This window comes from Cervus canadensis, chromosome 6 (assembly GCF_019320065.1).
Source record: "Cervus canadensis isolate Bull #8, Minnesota chromosome 6, ASM1932006v1, whole genome shotgun sequence".
Classification (NCBI taxonomy): domain Eukaryota; kingdom Metazoa; phylum Chordata; class Mammalia; order Artiodactyla; family Cervidae; genus Cervus; species Cervus canadensis.
Genome location: NC_057391.1, coordinates 20,743,265 through 20,760,662, shown reverse-complemented (window position 1 = coordinate 20,760,662; position 17,398 = coordinate 20,743,265). Strand labels below are relative to the sequence as shown.

The 17,398-nt window shown below is 38.3% G+C and overlaps 1 long non-coding RNA gene and 1 pseudogene across 1 annotated transcript in view; both read right to left on the bottom strand.

Annotated features, from left to right (window-relative positions):
- The window catches only part of LOC122443227, a 43,466-nt gene extending 31,059 nt beyond the window's left edge, over positions 1 to 12,407 (bottom strand). The window contains exons 1-2 of the long non-coding RNA XR_006269951.1: positions 12,395 to 12,407; positions 7,526 to 7,602 (exon numbers count right to left, since the gene is read on the bottom strand). This is a non-coding gene — a long non-coding RNA (uncharacterized LOC122443227). The remainder of the gene's footprint in view (positions 1 to 7,525; positions 7,603 to 12,394) is intronic.
- Positions 12,408 to 13,645: 1,238 nt separating this feature from the next.
- LOC122443223 lies at positions 13,646 to 14,353 on the bottom strand (annotated as a pseudogene).
- Positions 14,354 to 17,398: the final 3,045 nt, after the last annotated feature.

Here is a 17,398-nt window from a genome sequence, read left to right as displayed (position 1 = left end):
CACAGTCACACAATGCCCATGCTCATAACCCCACTGCTCCAGCCCTTGGAAGGGCCTTGCCTACCATTTTTCCCTCACTCTCTCAACCAGACTCATTCAGCTTTTCCAAAGTCACTATGCTCTGCAACAGGAGGATGAAAGGGCAAAGTTCCAGCTTTAAAGTTAGAGCAGTCAACAGCCAAGGGATTTGAGGTAGCTGGGGCCTTGTTATCAGAGTGCTATAATGAGTCTCCAGAGAAACCTCACACCATCGCTCCAGAGAGGGAAAAGTTTCCCTCAGTGAATCAGCACTTAGGGTTCCAAGTTTCAAAATTCCATAGATATTGGGAAACCATCCAAACACATCTATGTACTACAGACACATGGAGTCACAGTCTCCCCCAAAATGGCTTATACCAAGGCCTTTTTAGGGATATTATTCCTGAATGTAGATGAAGGATAATCTAGCAGGACCCCTGGGGCCATCTGTGGTTGTGCTAAGTGAATCTCATGACCCACAATTACACCTATAGCTCAGAAGGAAAAGACAGGAGGACAGACTCCAAGGCCATTGCCATGGGATGGTGCACTTGCTCCCTCTCCCACAGAACCCAAGAGCAAGGGTCAGAGTCCTCTCAGCTGAGAATGTAAAGTTTTGGTTTGTTTTGGTTTGTTTTTCCAAGCTCTCAATTTTTTCTTTTGTATTGAGGTAAAGCCAATTAACAATGTTGTGGCAGTTTCAGGTGAACAGTGAAGGGATTCAGCCATAAATATACATTTATCCATCCTCCCCCAAACTCCCTGCCATCCAGGCTGGCACAAAACATTGAGCAGAGTTCCATGTGCTATACAGTAACTCCTTGTTGGTTATCCGTTGTAAATACAGCTGTGTGTACACGGCCTTCCCAAAGTCCCTAACTAGTCCTTTTCCCCAGCAACCATATAACTTCGTTTTCTAAGTCTGTGAGTCTCTGTTTTGTAAGTAAGTTCATTTGTATAATTTCTTTTTAGATTCCATGCATGTGCTATGTTGTGCTTAATCTCTCATGTCTGCTTCTTTGCAACCCCATGGACCCCTTCAGGCTTCTCTGTCCATGGGGATTCTCCAGGCAAGAATATTGGAGTGCGCCATGCCCTCTAGGGGATCTTCCCAACGAAGGGATCAAACCCAGGTCTCCTGCATTGCAGGCAGATTCTTTACCATCTGAGCCACCAGGAAAGCCTATAAGGGATGTCATACGATATTTCTCCTTTTCTGTCTGGAGAATGTAATGGTTTTGATGAACCTAAAAAGGCAAGAAGCTCCTGAGAGTCTGGAAACTGTCTGCAGCTGGGTGACCAGGAAGATCCAAGAGTAGCTGTTTCTCAGCCCTGAGGTAACTTGTTCTGTTTAAGGTAGCCAAGTGACCACAAAATGAAGAGCATGAGGCTTGTCAAAGAGGATGCAACACAACTAGGCTAAATAATACAAGTGAACATTAACTGAACATTTACTATGTGCTGTTCCACGCGCTTTACACATTTCCTTGAATCCTCCAAGCAGACCCTGTGAGTTAGGTGCTGTTATCATGATACCCAATCCACCAAGAAGATGGAGGCACAGAGACTAATAAGGCACTTGTTTCCAAAGTTACATATGGATGGAAGAGTCAGGATTTAAATTCAGGTCAGAATCCAGAACCCATTCCCCTAGATGTTATCATGCATGGCACTCTGGAAACGACCCTAAAGTCTGAATAGTCTCAGTATGGCTCTGGATATAGTGGGTACCAACTCTTTTTTGTGTGCATGACTTTTTACTATCAGGGAAATTTGCCTGACCAATGTCTTAAAGTCTGTTTCTCTGATGGAAAATCCCCTACTTTTGTTAAGTGCTAGGTTGGCATGAACTGACCGTTCCCAGAAGAGTAATAACCTGGGCTCTATGAACTCCAGGGCCCTTCCCTGCCTTGTGCTCAAAGTTCTAATGGAATTGCTCTGGGCAAGATGCAAGGCAGAGCCTTTACCACAGAGGGAACCTACGGAGTTCATCAGGTCCACTGTATAGGCAGAACCTAATTTATACCTGGACATGTGTGCTAAGTTGTTTTGGTCATGTCCGACTCTTTGTAACCCTATGGACTGTAGCCCGCCAGGCTCCTCTGTCCATGGTATTTTCCACGCAAAAATACTGGAGTGGGGTGCCATGCTCTCCTCCAGGGGATCTTCCCGACCCAGGGCTTTGAACCCACATCTCTTACATGTCCTGCATTGGCAGTTGAGTTCTTTACCACTAGCGCCACCTGGGAAGCCTACTGGACACCATCCTACTAACCCTGCACAGTGCTGTGAGTTGCAGCTGCTCCTAGATCTGTTTGAGAAACCAGTCCACTGTCTCCTGCCTCCAGCCAAAGGGATAGCCATCTCACTTGCACCACGCTACACCTGTAGCTCTTAAAGACAAGCAAGGGGAAGTAGCTGCATAGTCTCCTACAAAGTCATACCCTCCTGTACTCCTGACCTACTTCCTGTCACACACGAGCAATTTCCGCTGTCCATGAGGAAAAACAACAGAGAGTCACTGTCTGCTTTTAATTCAAACAGCTACTGTGTCCTTTCACATGACTGACTGACTTTCTTCTTTTATCATTTCTGAAGCATTCCTAGATGTCTCATAATTATATAAACAGATCTGACTTTTTCCAGCTTTTTACTATGAAAATATTTAAATACACAGGAAAGCATTAAAAAACATAGTGCAATGAACACCCAAACCCACCACCTGATGCAATTTTTCAACTCTTAGTGAGCATCTATGCTTCAAAGGATAAATGAAATTCCTAAGGACCGGAAAAAGTTTCAAATATTCACAAGAAACCTAATTAATGACTATACTCAATGGTGAAATAGTAAAATAATTCTAACACTGAAATCAGAAAAATATACGCTTGATATGCACTAATTTGATCTTGGTTAGAAATTATGACCGAAGACAAAAGCTATAACCCTTAGTTAACAATGTAACAAATTGCCTTGAAAGAAAGGGAGACCACTGACACAGAGGCTTTAAGAAAGCAGAGTCATAAACCAACCACTGAATATTATTAGATAGAAAATAGCAAAAATACTTACATATAAGTTACTCAAAAATTTAGTGAAATCTACTTTTTTTCTGGACCTTGTGCTTGCAGAATTGACCATTTGTCTGGATCAGTCAACTAAAAAGACCAAGGAGCATTCCCACAGTACTGAAAGATTTTTTTCCCTCTTTCAATTATTTTTTAGCCACACCACATGACATACAGGATCCTAGCTTCCTGACCAGGGATTGAACTCTTTGCTCCCTGAAGTGGAAGCTCAGGGTCTTAATCATTGGACCTCCAGGGAAGTCTCTACTGAAAGATTTTTTTTTAATACTTCCATGGATCATTGTCTTATAACACTGAAATTAAAAATATTTGTTATAGGAAACCATATGTGTGTAAAATGTTTGTTTTCAGAAGACTGTGTGTTCATACATAGTTGTAAACTGTTTTCATGAGAGGCTGATTTATTCACCACTATTACTGTTATTACCTCACATATGAAATTATATAGTTAAACACCAAGAGAAACGTCATAGTCTAAAATGCTTATGTTAATAAACAAGAAAGAACAAAAATCACTGAATTGAGGATGCAAAAGAATATATTAGGAAGAAATGTTAGAAGGAAGAAATTAATATAGAGAAAATCACAAAATAGTGAATTTTTATAACTTGAAACAGCAAATACAAGAACTGATTTTTGAAAATCAACTAATAGATTAACTGTTAGTGAGCCTAACTGTTTTTAAAAGGAGAAAGCACAAACACACCAAATAGGAAAGGAAGAAATAACCAGACACAGCAGAAATATATATGTGTGTGTGTGTATAAAGATATATATATATTTGGTTTTGCTCACATATATGCAAATATATTTGAAAACTTGTATGAAATGGATCAAAACTGACCCTAGAAAAGATGGAAAATCTAAATACACCAAGTAGCACAGAGTAACATAGAATAAAGAAAGCTGTCATTTACCCTCGACACACTCTCTCCCCAAAATCACCAGCAGATAATTTAAAGGTATGCATGGGGAATCCGCTGCTCAAAAGCAAATAAGCAAGCCAGGTTGGTGGAAAGGAAAGTTTGCTTTATTTCAGACACCGGCAACTGGTGGGAGAGGGTGGCAGACGCTTGTCCAAAGGTCGACTCAGTCCCCTGCCCCGCCCCCCAAGTAGGGGGTGAGGGTATTTAAGGCAGAGTGGGGGTGGGGTGGGCAACATGCAGAAACAGCACAGTCATCTCTAACAGTCTTCTTCAAATTGGTTATTAGTGGTCTGACTAGCATTATCTTGGTTGTTTTAGGTACAGTTAGTCTTCAGTTCCGGGTCCATTTGTTCCCATTTCTTTGTGATCAATTCTTGGAATTGTGGTAACTCGAGTCCTGGGTATCATGCAGTTAACTTTTCCACCTGGTGTTTTAGTGTCTATAAGACAGCTCACAGGACATGGCTCAGAATATTTATCTACAGCCCTTGAGAAAGAACTAAAGGTGCTTGATTATGCTTGATGACTACATTATCATTGTTTGATCTCCTTAGACTGTTTTCCTTTGTTTCCACATTTCTTACTTCTCTGATTAAACTTATTCTATTATTAAAGTTTTCCACAAGCAAAAGGCAGGCAGAGAACATGATAGAGGGGCAAGGACCATATGGTCCTGCTCTGTTTCAGAACTAAGCACAGAAAATAAGGAAATCTTTCTAGCTATTTCATAAAGCAAGCATTGCATCAGTAGGAAAACTGAAAAAAAAAAAAAAATAGTACAGAAAAGGAAAACTACCCACTTTTGAATATCAGTGCAAAAATCACAATATATTTGCAATAAGAATCCAGTGAAGCAGTAAAAAAAATAAGATACCATAACCAAGTGTATAAGGAATGCAGGATGATACAATATTAGGAAATCTATTAATATAATTCACCATATGAATAGGAAAAAGAGAAACATAATCATTTCCATAGATGTTGGAAAAAATTTTTTCTAAAAATCAATTTACATTCTTAATGTTTTTAGGTTAGAAGTTCTTAATAAAATGGGAAAAGATGAATATCTTCATAATGTTATATATCTGTAATCTCCAAAGTCAGAATTATTTTCAGTTGGGAAAGATAAAAAAAACTTTCCCACTAAAGTTAGAAAAACAACAAAATGTTCATCATTGCCTACCAGTATAAGGTGCAAATATTCAAGAGAAATGAAGAAGGAAATAGCAAAGAGAAGTTGAAAACTGAACAATTTTTAACTAGGAACTTCCAGAGAATTACTGAAAAATTATTACTGCCAATAGAGTAAGATGGCTCAATACAAAAACAATACACAAAAATCATTGTTGTTGCTTTATTGTTAATGAGAAATAGGTTACAGATAACAGAAATCATTCAAATTGATATAAGTAGAAGGTGATTTTCTGTGTGTGGTTCACAATGTCACTGGTAGGGCTGGAGGAACAGGACCAAAGCAGAATTCCAAGGAACCCTTAGTCAGACTACCTCTGCTGTGATTGTGTGTGTGCTAAGTCACTTCAGTCGTGTCCAACCCTTTGCAACCCCATGAACTGTAGCCCGCCAGGCTCCTCTGTTCACAGGATTCTACAGGCAAGAATACTGGAGTGGGTTGCCATTTCCTCCTCCAGGGGATCTTCCCCACCCAGGAAGCGAACCCATGTCTCATGTCTCATACCTTCTGCATTGGCCGGCGGATTCTTTACCACTAGCGCCACCTGGGAAACCCCTCGCTGTGATGGGGTGCACCGCAATTCTGCTGCAGGAAGTTGCGGGATCAGGAAAAATGACACCATCTGCTGGGAACCCCATTATCTCATGCCCTGCCACTCCACCCCACATAACGGAGCTCCAGTTGTACTTTCTACATGTACAAAATCTAGATTCCATCCAGAATACTAGTTTTTCTGGTCTTGGAAATGTAGTTTTCAAATACAGAAAGTCAGCTCTAATGAAAAACTGTAAAAATAATCTCCTTGGACCTAAAAGACTTTTAACTTCAGATGCTGTATTATAAAATGCCTTGTTTTGTGCTGATAAGAAACTCAATTTTATAAGCTTTCAAAATTAAACACAGCTGGTTAATCAACCATAGGGAAAGAGTCAGATAAGAATAAATTTAACTGTGTTCTCAAACAAAAGTGACAAATTTCTCTGTTGCTCTCCTGCTCTTCAGTATAAAAGTAAATAAGTAAATGTGATTCACTGTTACATTATTACTCATTTTAAATGAATACCTTAAAGTTTATCAAAAATCATGAACAGGGTTTAGTTAAACAGAAGTCATGAGGCACAGCTAAGTGAAGGAGATAATAATAGCCTAATAATGATATTTGTGAATCACTTCCAGTAAATCTGATCTCCCAATGAATCCTGCTTGATATTCAGATGCGGTTCTTCATAAATTATAACAAGCCCATATGACTTTTAATTACTGACGCTGGTACCAGAATTCACTGACTCCTTTCTGCAAAAGTAACTATCTAGACAGGATGATGAAATAGTTGATAATAATCTCCTTGTGGAAGTATTCCAGCTGCTAAGTAAAGAAAGTATGAAAGAATTAGAATCCAACCTTATGAAATATTCTTGCCAAGAAAATCAAACCTGAATCTGATCAAGCTTCTACACTGAATAAACCAGGCTTCAGGGAACACAGAGGGGCAGAGGAATGGGTTGCACAGCACCACAAGGATGCAAACAGTAAGCAGAGGCTGTGGGCATGCTATAGGTCAAACGACCAGTTCATTCAAGTAAATCGTAGGAGAAAAAAGAGGGAGAATGAGGATGAGGATCTAGATTTTAGAAGTCTTAGGGGAACATCAGCAAGTTGCAAAGTATGTTAGGTTATGTTATAAAATTTATCAAGATGATCAGAGAAATATGGACAGAAAATCTGAGAGGCTATCTAATGCACTAAGCTTACTATGCTGTATTAGATTATATATACTATTAGTATCATATATTAATATATAATATTAGTAGTAAAAATATTAAGAAGTTATTATTAAACTTATGCTAAGAGAAATATATCAAGAGAGAAAAAGATAAAGTAAATGTGGTACATTGTTAACATATAGGGAATCTGGGTGAAGGACATACGGGAATTCCTCACAACTGCAAATCAAAAGTTATGTCAAAATGAAAAGCTATAAGAAAAATAAAATTGTGTCTCAATTCCACAAGTCTCAATTAAAAACAAAATAACCAAGACAGAGGAAATTGTCTTTCTAGAGCCACAAAGTCTTTGTTTACAAAAAAAGCTTATGTCTTCCACATGAATAGCCATCTGTGTGCCATCAACACCTATCAAAGGAATCCTGTTGGGGGGAAACTGATATAAAGCAGGAATGGAGCCCAGGCCCCCACAGAGCCAGAACTCTGCAGTCCTGAGCTACCCTGGAGCCTGAGGAGAGGATGCCCCAACATTCCAACCCCAACCAGGGTGGAACCAGGGCTCTAGGGGCTGCATACCTGGTTATCCAAGCATCCCAGCCATGGTCGCTCCTTCTGTAATCTTCTCACGCTGTCTCTTAATAACATGTGGATTCCTGAAAGGCCAATTAGCATCACAACTTAGGATGGACTAGATCTGGGATTTGCAGGGTGTTGGCTTCAGGACAATACCTGGCCAAGTCCACAGTGATGAAAGGTCAGTCTCCTCAAAATATACTGGAGCTTCAGCTTCTGGACAACACCAAGCCTCGTCCATGCAGACAGAAGCCCAGTGTTTTCAGAACCCACTGGGACATGCCACCTTGGCAGTAAAAGCTGAAGAAAAAGTGGGGAGAAGCTTCTTGTATGTGGCTGACTGCTAAGAAGGGGTCCATTTTCAGAGGAGCCAGCAAAGGAAGGGAGCAATAAAGAATATTCTGGATTTCAGGTAGTTTTGTTTGTGGCATAGACAGTTTCCAGGGTCTTTGGTATGTGGTACCTACTTTCCTTGATATCATTTATTGAGAAGACTTTCCCCAGTGTATGTCTTTGGCAGCTTTCTTAAATTAATTGATCACATACACATGTTTATTTCTGTGTTCTGTTTTATTGCTTTGGTGCGTGTGCCTGTTTTTGTGCCAAATCCATACTTTTCTGATTCCTGTAGTTTCATAGTTTAGTTTGAAGTCAGCCGGTTGACTCCAGCTGTGCTCTCCTTTTTTAAGATCACTTTGCCTTTTGGGGGTCCTTTTTGGTTCCTCACACATGACAGAATTGTTAGTTCTGTTTTGTGAAAAATGTGAAAAATGCCATTTTAATTGTGTTAGAGATTGAATCGAATGTGTAAGGTGCTTTAACTGGAGGAACATCTTAACAATATTCTTCCAATGCCTGATTATAGAATATTTTTCTTTTTAATATTGATTTTTATTTATGTATTTATTTACTTGACTGTGTTGGGTATTAGTTGCAATACACAGGATCTTTTTTTCACTTGCAGCATGTGGCATCTAGTTCCCTGACCAGAGATTGACCCTAGGTCCCCTGCACTGGGAGTGGGGAGTCTTAGCCTCTGGACCACCAGGCAAGTTCTCAGGATATTTTTCTATTTGTTTCTTCTTCAGTTTCTTTATTGAAGTGTCTTACAGTTTTCATTGTGCAGGTCTTTCACATCATTGGTTAAATTCATACCTAGGTATTTGTTCTTTTTAATGCAATTGTAAATGTGCTGTTTTCTTAATTTTTCTGATACTTCTTTATTAGTGTATAGAAACTCAGCTGATTTTTGTTTATTGCTTTTGTATCATGAAATTACTAAACTCATGTATTACTTGCAACTTTTGGTGGTTTGATGTAGAAAACTGTAATTCAAAAATCCCATTGTTTCTACCATATCCCAGTCATCCACAGCACTCAACACAGTAATACTAATACAATCTTCCCACAGTAGAAATAAATAAATACATAAATAATAAAAGTCTCATTTTCCCATTTCATTTGATTGCAATACCTTTCATATATATTTTTTAGTGGTTTTACCCTTTTTTTTTTTTGCTGCGTTGGGTCTTCATTGCCACGCATAGGTTTTCTCTAGTTGCGGTGAGTGGGGGCTACTCCTTGTTGCGGTGCACGGGCTTCTCACTGCGGGGGCTCCCCTCATTGTGGACCACAGGCTCTGGGTGCACAGGCTTCAGTAGCTCCAGCACCTGGGCTCAGTAGTAGCGGCTCAAGAGCCCTGGAGCTTCAATAGTTGTGGCACACAGGCTTAGTTGCTCCAAGGCCTGTGGAATCTTCCCGGACCAGGGATGGAACCCCTGCCCCCTGCACTGGCACGTGGATTCTTATCCACTGTACCACCGGGGAAGTCCATTTTTCATATGTTTTAAGTTCTCACACACAATGGACTCTAATTTGGATATTTCATTCAATTTCCACCAATCTACTTCCTACTCTATGTGTCTGTCATGCTGATTTGCTATGGAGCTTTGAAGTCCATTCTGATACGTAGTAAGGCAAGCAGATCATTGCTAGTTTTTAACATTTCCTCTCACAAAAAATTTCTTCCCTATTGTAAGGCACTTATTCTTTTAGTTACATGTTGTTTGTTTTATTCATATACACACACCTACACACAGGTTAGTATTCTTTATTTATTTTCTGCTGCACTGGGTGTTCACTGCTTTGTGAGGGCTTTCTCTTGTTGCAGTGAGCAGGAGTTACTCTTTGTTTGGTTCTGGTGCCTGGGCTTCTCATTGCGATGGCTTCTCTTGTCGCAGAGCACAGGCCTAGGCACACAGGCATTTGGTAGTTGAGACATAAGGGCTCAGTAGTTTCACGGGCTCTAGAGCTCAGGCTCGGTGGTTGCAGCATTCAGGCTCAGTCAAGAGCCCTAGAACTCACGGGCTTCAGTAGTTGTCATGCTTGGGCTTAGTTGCTCTGAGTCATGTGGAATCTTTCCAAACCAGGGATTCAACCCACATCCCCTGCATTGGCAGGCAGATTCCTATCCACTGCACTACCAGGGAAGTCCTAAGTTAGTATTCCAATTAAAATGACATTGGATTAACTTTTTAAAAAATATTTATTTGTCTGCACTGGGCCTTAGTTGTAGCATGTGGAATCTTTAGTTGAGGCATGTGGGATCCAGCTCCCTGACCAGGGATCGAACCCAGGCCCCTGCACTGAGAGTTCAGAGTCTTAGCCATTGGACCACCAGGAAAGTCTCTGGGTTTACTTTTGAAAGAATCAACTTTTTTAATATCAAGGCTTCCCAAGAGTATGGTATGTCTTTCCAGTTGTTCAGGTTTTGTATAAAATAATTTTCTTCATAAAGATGTTCCTTTTCTTGTTTAAAACAAGTATTTTATAGTTTTTATTGTTATAGTTCTTGCTATGAAAACATTATTTTTCCTATTGGCTTATTCTTTATTAACTACAGTGATATAGTACTAAATCTCTGGGGTTTTATGCAGTCATATCACCAGCTTATGTTTATCTCTTCTTTTCCAATGCCTTGACCAGCTATTTCATTTTGTGTGATTGTATTTGCTAGAAATAATAATGTCAATAGCAAGCATTCTTATCTGGTTCCTAATTTTAATTGAAATCATATTTCAATTAGCTCTACTGGCATGTTTGGTAATTGGTTTTTGTTATATTTTAAAAATCTGCTTTTGTCCCTGTTTGTATAGAGTTTTTAAATTAAGAATACTGCTAAATTTTATCAGAAGAGTTTTCAGCATCTATTGATATGATCATATCATTTTTTACTTAATTTTTTATTGTTCTAGCTTATGTTGCTAGATTTTCTGATATTGAACACACCTGTATTTCTAAAATAAACTTTTCTAGACATTATTTATTATCCTTTTGATAAATACCAGATTTTACTTACTAGTATTTAATTTAGAGATTTTCTTCCTATATTCAAAAGCAAGCTTGTTCTATATTCTTTTCCCTAATTTTTAAGTTTTAGGTTAAAGTTATGTTGGCTTCTCAAAAGGAATCATAGAAATTTCCATCTTTTTCTATGACCTTAAATAGTTTAAATAACATTGAGATTATCTTGTCTTGAAATGTTAGTCAAAATAGAGCTGTGAATCTATCTGGTTCTGACCCTTTTTACTACTGAATCTTTAATTACCTTTCCAGTCTTCAAAATGTAACTGGACCACTCAGGCAACCACATGTGTGCATGCCTGCTTAGTCATTTTGTGACCCCATGAACTGTAGCCCACCAGCTCCTCTATCCACAGGATTTCCCAGGCAAGAATACTGGAGTGGGCTGCCATTTCCTCCTCCAAGGGATCTTCCTGACCCAGGGACTGAACCCAGGTCTCCTGCATCTCCAGCTCTGGCAGGTGGATTCTTTACCACTCTGCCCCCTGGGAAGCCCCACTCGGCTGCCACTGGTCTGCCTAGTTTATACCTTCCCACCCTAGAGAGAAGTCCACCTCTTCATAAACCTAGCCAGCTTACACAGAGCCAACAGTTGGCTTTCTCATTCAAGTGACCTACTCCTCTCAGGAGAAAAACCCACACCAGATACCTTTATTTAACAGTGTTTGTTCATAAATATAATTGGATTCTCAAGTACCACCAAATATTTGAATAAAAATCAATAGCATGAAGAAAGAGGCACAAAGATGAACAAATGGGCAACAAACATCAGAGAAACCTGAGGTGATTAGGAAACTAAAAATTTTTTCTAATTTATGCAATATTTGGGAAGTCCAGTAGTTAGGGCTCTGCATGCTCAGTGCTGAAGACCCAGGTTCAATCCCAGGTTGGATAAATAAGATCCCACAAGCCATGCAGAAGAGCACCCACCCCCAAATTCATGAAGTACTCAAAATGATTGAGTGGGTATGACTCTCATTAAAGCATATAGTCTGTAAGGAAAAAGGAGCAATCAGAGAAAAAAAAATATTTTGGAACATTAAAAATACAAATGTCAAAAAATTACACTGAACTGTGTGAATAATAAAATGAAAATAAGGTAATAAGAAATCATATTTAATGTCCTATAGTGGAAACTAGAAGGTAAATAATTCAAAAATAAGGAAAAAAAACCACATGGAAGATGGATCCAAAAGTCAAAGATCTAAGAGAAGTTTCAAACAGAGACAATGGCAGAAAAGAAATAATCTAAGAAATAGCAGAAGAAACTCTCCCCAAACTTCATGAAATCTTCATTTTTAAATAATCTATGTAGAGGCAAACAAAGTTAATTTTTAAAAGACCCACTCCTAGGCTCAATCTAGTAAAATTTAGGAACTCCAAGAGTAGAGAAAAATCCTGAAAATTCTGAGAGAGGGAGTGAGAAAGAAACAAGGATAAGAAGAAACAAGGATAAGGATGGCACCAAGGACTTCCTTGGCAGTTCAGTGCTTAAGACCCCCTACTTACATTGCACGGAACACAAGTTCGATCCCTGGTCCAGGAACTAAGATCCTGCATGCTGCTCAAAGTGGCCTAAATAAATAAATAAACAAATTTCAAAAAAAGAATGCCACCAAACTTCTCATCAACACTTAATGCTCAAAGACAATTGGATAATATTTCAAACTTTTGAGGATAGGGAAAGGTTGGAATGTTTATATTACTCAAATTTTTATAAATAATACTTTTACTTGGTAAAAGAATGAAACTATATTAAAAAAGTGTTCAGAGTCTCACTCTCATCCCTATTTGCTCCATTCTCCACTTATCTGTCCCCAAAGGTAATGATCATTTCTGTTAGTTTCTCATTTATCCTCCAAGTTGGGAAAACAATTTTGAACTTAAATTTCTAAACAATCAACCCAAATCAAGTCCCCCAAATCAAACAAGTTTGGGCAAAATAATTGCATATGCAACAAACAAGCACTCAGAGTATAGTGTGCCATGGGGTTTTTGTGAAATAAAATGCTAGAAAAAGATTCTAGCAAAATGAAAAGGGAGCCAAGAAAGGGGATACACAGGATAGACACTAGATATATGGCAGCAGCTGAATGTGACTTATGAGAAGTGATTCTGAAAAGAAGTTGAAAAGGATCTGCTAGAGACAGGTTTTCTAGGAAACTAATAATAATAAGCTTCAGGGCTTCTAACTCACTAAAGACCATTCCAAGGCCAAGGGATAGCCCTTAACTGCGTGTATTTGTAAATTTGTATTTCTTCTCTTGAAATACAGCTCCCCAGTTGTATAAGATTCAAGACCTACAAAACTTGGATCCATCCTTGATTAGACTTTAACATTTGAAGGATTTTCTTTCAAGCAACAAAGTTTTAATGACATGAATTACATTTCTTTCTTTGGGTTGAATCAAACTCTTATAACAGTATTTATCTAATCACATGAAAAATATTTTTGCTTATTTTTTTTTCAAGTTAATTTTAACAGTTTATTGGCCAACGGAGAGCTCCCACATTTTCTTCCCACCCAGTGGTGCTATTCCTGAATTTGTCTCTTTGCAAAGTCAAGCAGAGACCAAAAAGTTTCCCTTAGTATTACTCAAAATCTAAACAAGTGAGGGGAAAAAAAAAAATGCTTATGGTTAGAAAATAAAACTTGTCTTTCTGTTTAGAGAAATTTTTTCTTTGTACATCATATTTTAAAATACACTTTTGTTTTCCATTTAGGAACTGTGGAAAACCCCTGTTTAAGTCTTTGGAAGGATAGCCTGTTTTGAGATGTTTGGTCTTCCAGGTTCTTGTGGGTTAGCGATGTTGAGAGGTACTCCATGGTCTTCTCATTTCCTTTGAGTCGATGTTGTCTGGCAGAGCCTCTCTGTTTTCAGCTGTCTGACATCTTATCAAGAATTAGCAGAGGGGCAAGAATTCTTGCCCGATTTGTTTCCACAATGCAGCCATTTAATACCATCTCATCCAAAATGATGTGTACTTTGTCCAAATTAAACATTATATCTAGTTCACTCACTCGGCTGAAGTAGTCATCTAAAACTTGCACGAAGTTATGCATGAATTCATAAATGGCCGTCTCCTTCTGTCATTAACTCCAACCACAATGAAGAGAGCTGCGTACTGCCGGTATATCAGCTTAAAGTCCGTATATTCAATGAAGGAGCACTGTTCATCGGATCGAGAGAGACAGCTCTTTATGACTTCTGTTTCCAGAAGCGTACGCTTATTAATCTCCACATGTTCATAGTACTTAGAAAGTCGGGTCTGCCCTTGTTTATTCACCATGAGGAAAAATTTTATCATTTTTTTTCCTCTGGCCACTATTTTTCCAAGTATAATTCAAAAGATATGGCAAGGGGCGGCTGTAACCAGAACCTGTGCGTCTCGGGGGGCGATGGTCCTGGAGACGGCTCTTCCTAGAATCCCCCGCCCGCTTTCCCGCAGAAGCTTGTTAGCCAGACCTCACTGGCTGCGCGGTGCGGGCTTCCTTGGGGCAGCCATTTTGGCTTTAGTATGGCCTCTGTGGGGGCTCCTCCCTATTTTTGCTTATTGATTTTCCATTTCTAAAATTAACCTAGAGATGAGATATGAAGACTTAATTGGAGTTATAGAACAGAACTGGAATGTTATAAATCTTGTCAATATAAAATTACAATATAGCTATAAATATTAGGAAAGAGAGATGGAAGGATAATCAATTTATTAACCTTTGATTACAGAATTTCTAGGAACACTAAAGTTGACAACAAGAATAGAGACTCAATTATACTGTATATTGTTAACTACATAAAAATGTTACTACTGCATTCTGGAGTTGGAGGGGTTAGGGAAGTGGGAGGTACTGCAGCGGTGATAAATTCCTCATCTTTGAGAATATAGCCCAGGACACTATTAAAAGATGATGAACCAAAGAAAAAGACAGAGATATTACTAAAGACAGAAATATTAATTAAAGATATAATTAACCAAAGGCTTTAGTTAAAGCTAAAATAATAATCATGTGAACAATCCCAGTAAGAAAGAATTATCAGATGCTTGTTTTTAACTGAAGTAGAGGAAGAGGAAAGAAAACTTTTTACCTTTCATTTTATAATTCTCTATAATATTTGAATTTTTAAATGTATACTACCTCTATAATTTTTTAAACAAATTTTTAAATATCTGTACAAGTACACACTTTACAATTGTGGGAATGGGAAACAATCTAAATGCAGGGAGACAATTAGGAAACTGATTAAAATAATTTAAATTGATTTTATGTATTTACTGACATGGAAAGACCTCCACATTCTATTATTTGTTTTGTTTTTGTTTGCTTATTTGTTGTTTTAGTTGCAGCATTCAAACTCTTTTTTCAGTTGCAACATGCAAACTCTTAGTTGGAGCATGTGTAATCTAGTTCCCTAACTGGGGATGGAACCCTGGCCTCCTGCATTGCCAGCACAGAGTCTTAGCCACTGGACCACTAGGGAAGTCCCTCTATCAAGTTTTTTTATTTAAACAAATCCAAATGCTAAATAACATGTGCATCATGACCAATTTTTTAAAAAATCTGTGGTGTATATAAATGTATATATGCAAAAATGCTTATTCTAAAATGTGAATAATTATTTTATCCAGGTGATAAGAATGCAGGTGGATTTTTATTTTTCTCTCTTTGCTTGGCTTTTCTAAAATTTCCTAGGAGGAGCATAAACTATACTGTAGCAAAAGGAAACCAATAATGTTATTTTAATATATTTTTCCCTAATTCATTCCACATTTTTCTGAACTGAAACAAGGTTACATGATTCTCTTTGTAATTCTTGGCACAACTTAATATTTTATTTGCATCAAAATCTGTTTGACATCACCTTCAAATCAAAGTGCTGAGGTACAAAGATGTCCTTCTTTGTCCACATTGATAAAAAGAACAAAATTTCATAGCTAAAAACAGACAAAAAGAACATCATGTGCCTGGTACCTAGTGCAGCTGTGACATGGATTTCAGAGCCAAGGAGAGGGGAATTTAAGTTATCACAGTTGACAACAAAGCACAAGCTGAGTTTGTCGGCAGTTGTTCATTGTCTCCATGTTCATCTCAAAACGCTTTGGGAAGCCAAAGTTACTGCTGCTAAATTTCAAAAATCTGAAAATCTATGACTTTTCCAGTCATAAAGAACAGTTGTGCAAGCCTTGATAAGGAAGTTTATAATGATTTCATTGCAACAGATTTAACACAGAAAATAAAGCCAAAAGCAATGGGTGCTCATGTTCTAGTGCAAGTTCGGATCCAGAGCATCTTCACCACTTCAAAGCAAGTAAGAGGGTCACGAAGTAAGCGGGTCACAAAGCATTTCCCCCTGGTTTGGGACATCTTAGTTCCACATCAGGCTGCCCTGTATTTCAGAATTTTTCTTCTTTTCTTTTTTGGCCTTCCGGCATGTGGGATCTTAATTCCTCCACCAGGGGCTGAACCCGTGTCCCTTGCACTGGAAGGACAGAGTCCTAACCTTTGAACCACCAGGAAATTCCCAACTTCAGAATTTTTAAAGTGACAAGAAGACATTTAAAAGGTAACCACAATACACTTTTACTCAATTTCACTTGTATTTTTTTTTCCACTTTGTCTACTCTTAATCAGATTTCTCTAAGAACCAGAATTCAGAAAATCAAAAACCATCCAAACAGTCCAAAGGTTCAAGTAATAATTATGGTAACACTGAGCCTTTCCAATGCACCAGGAACTACACTAATTACTGATTAACTACTTAAGTGTTGATTAAGTGCTTAATCAATATTGAAGCACTTGATTTAAGCAATTAAATCAGTACTTAAGTGCTGATTAAGTCCTATACTAAGAACATTTCTCATTTGATACTCACAGAGCCTCACAAAATAGGCAATATTACTTGCACATGGCAGATTGTATTTCTAAATATGGCCAGAACTATATCTCTCATCCCAAATACTTTTCTACAACGTGATTTGCCAAAATTCCCATCAACAGGTTGGGCCCTCTATACTCTCACTTTGGCTTTTTTTTCAATATTTAATATTTTTCTTTATTCAGCTGCATGGAATCTTAGTTGTGGCATGTGGGATTCTCGTTCCTCAACCAGGGATCAAACTCAGGCCTCCTGCGTTGGACGCACAGTCTTAGCCACTGGACCACCAAGGAAATGTCAAAGTTCTACATTGCTTGTGATGGCTCCTCACATCCCTGTAATAACAGGACTATCTAATGTTAGACAGGAGCCTCAATTTCAGAATAATAATTAGATGTATCACTTTAAAAGTAACTATTATTCTTGACTTGAACAAACAACTGAAACTTTTATTAGAAAAGTTGTAATAAGGAATAGCCAAGAGAGTTGGGCAGAAGCTGAGTGAGGCTCATTATACTAATCCTCCAGGGAACCCAGGGACCATAAATCTTAGGATAAGAGTAGATCCCTGAAGAAAACAAAGCTGCCATCCAAATCTTCCAACCCTTATGTCAGTTCCACAAGGAGATGTGTTTATTCC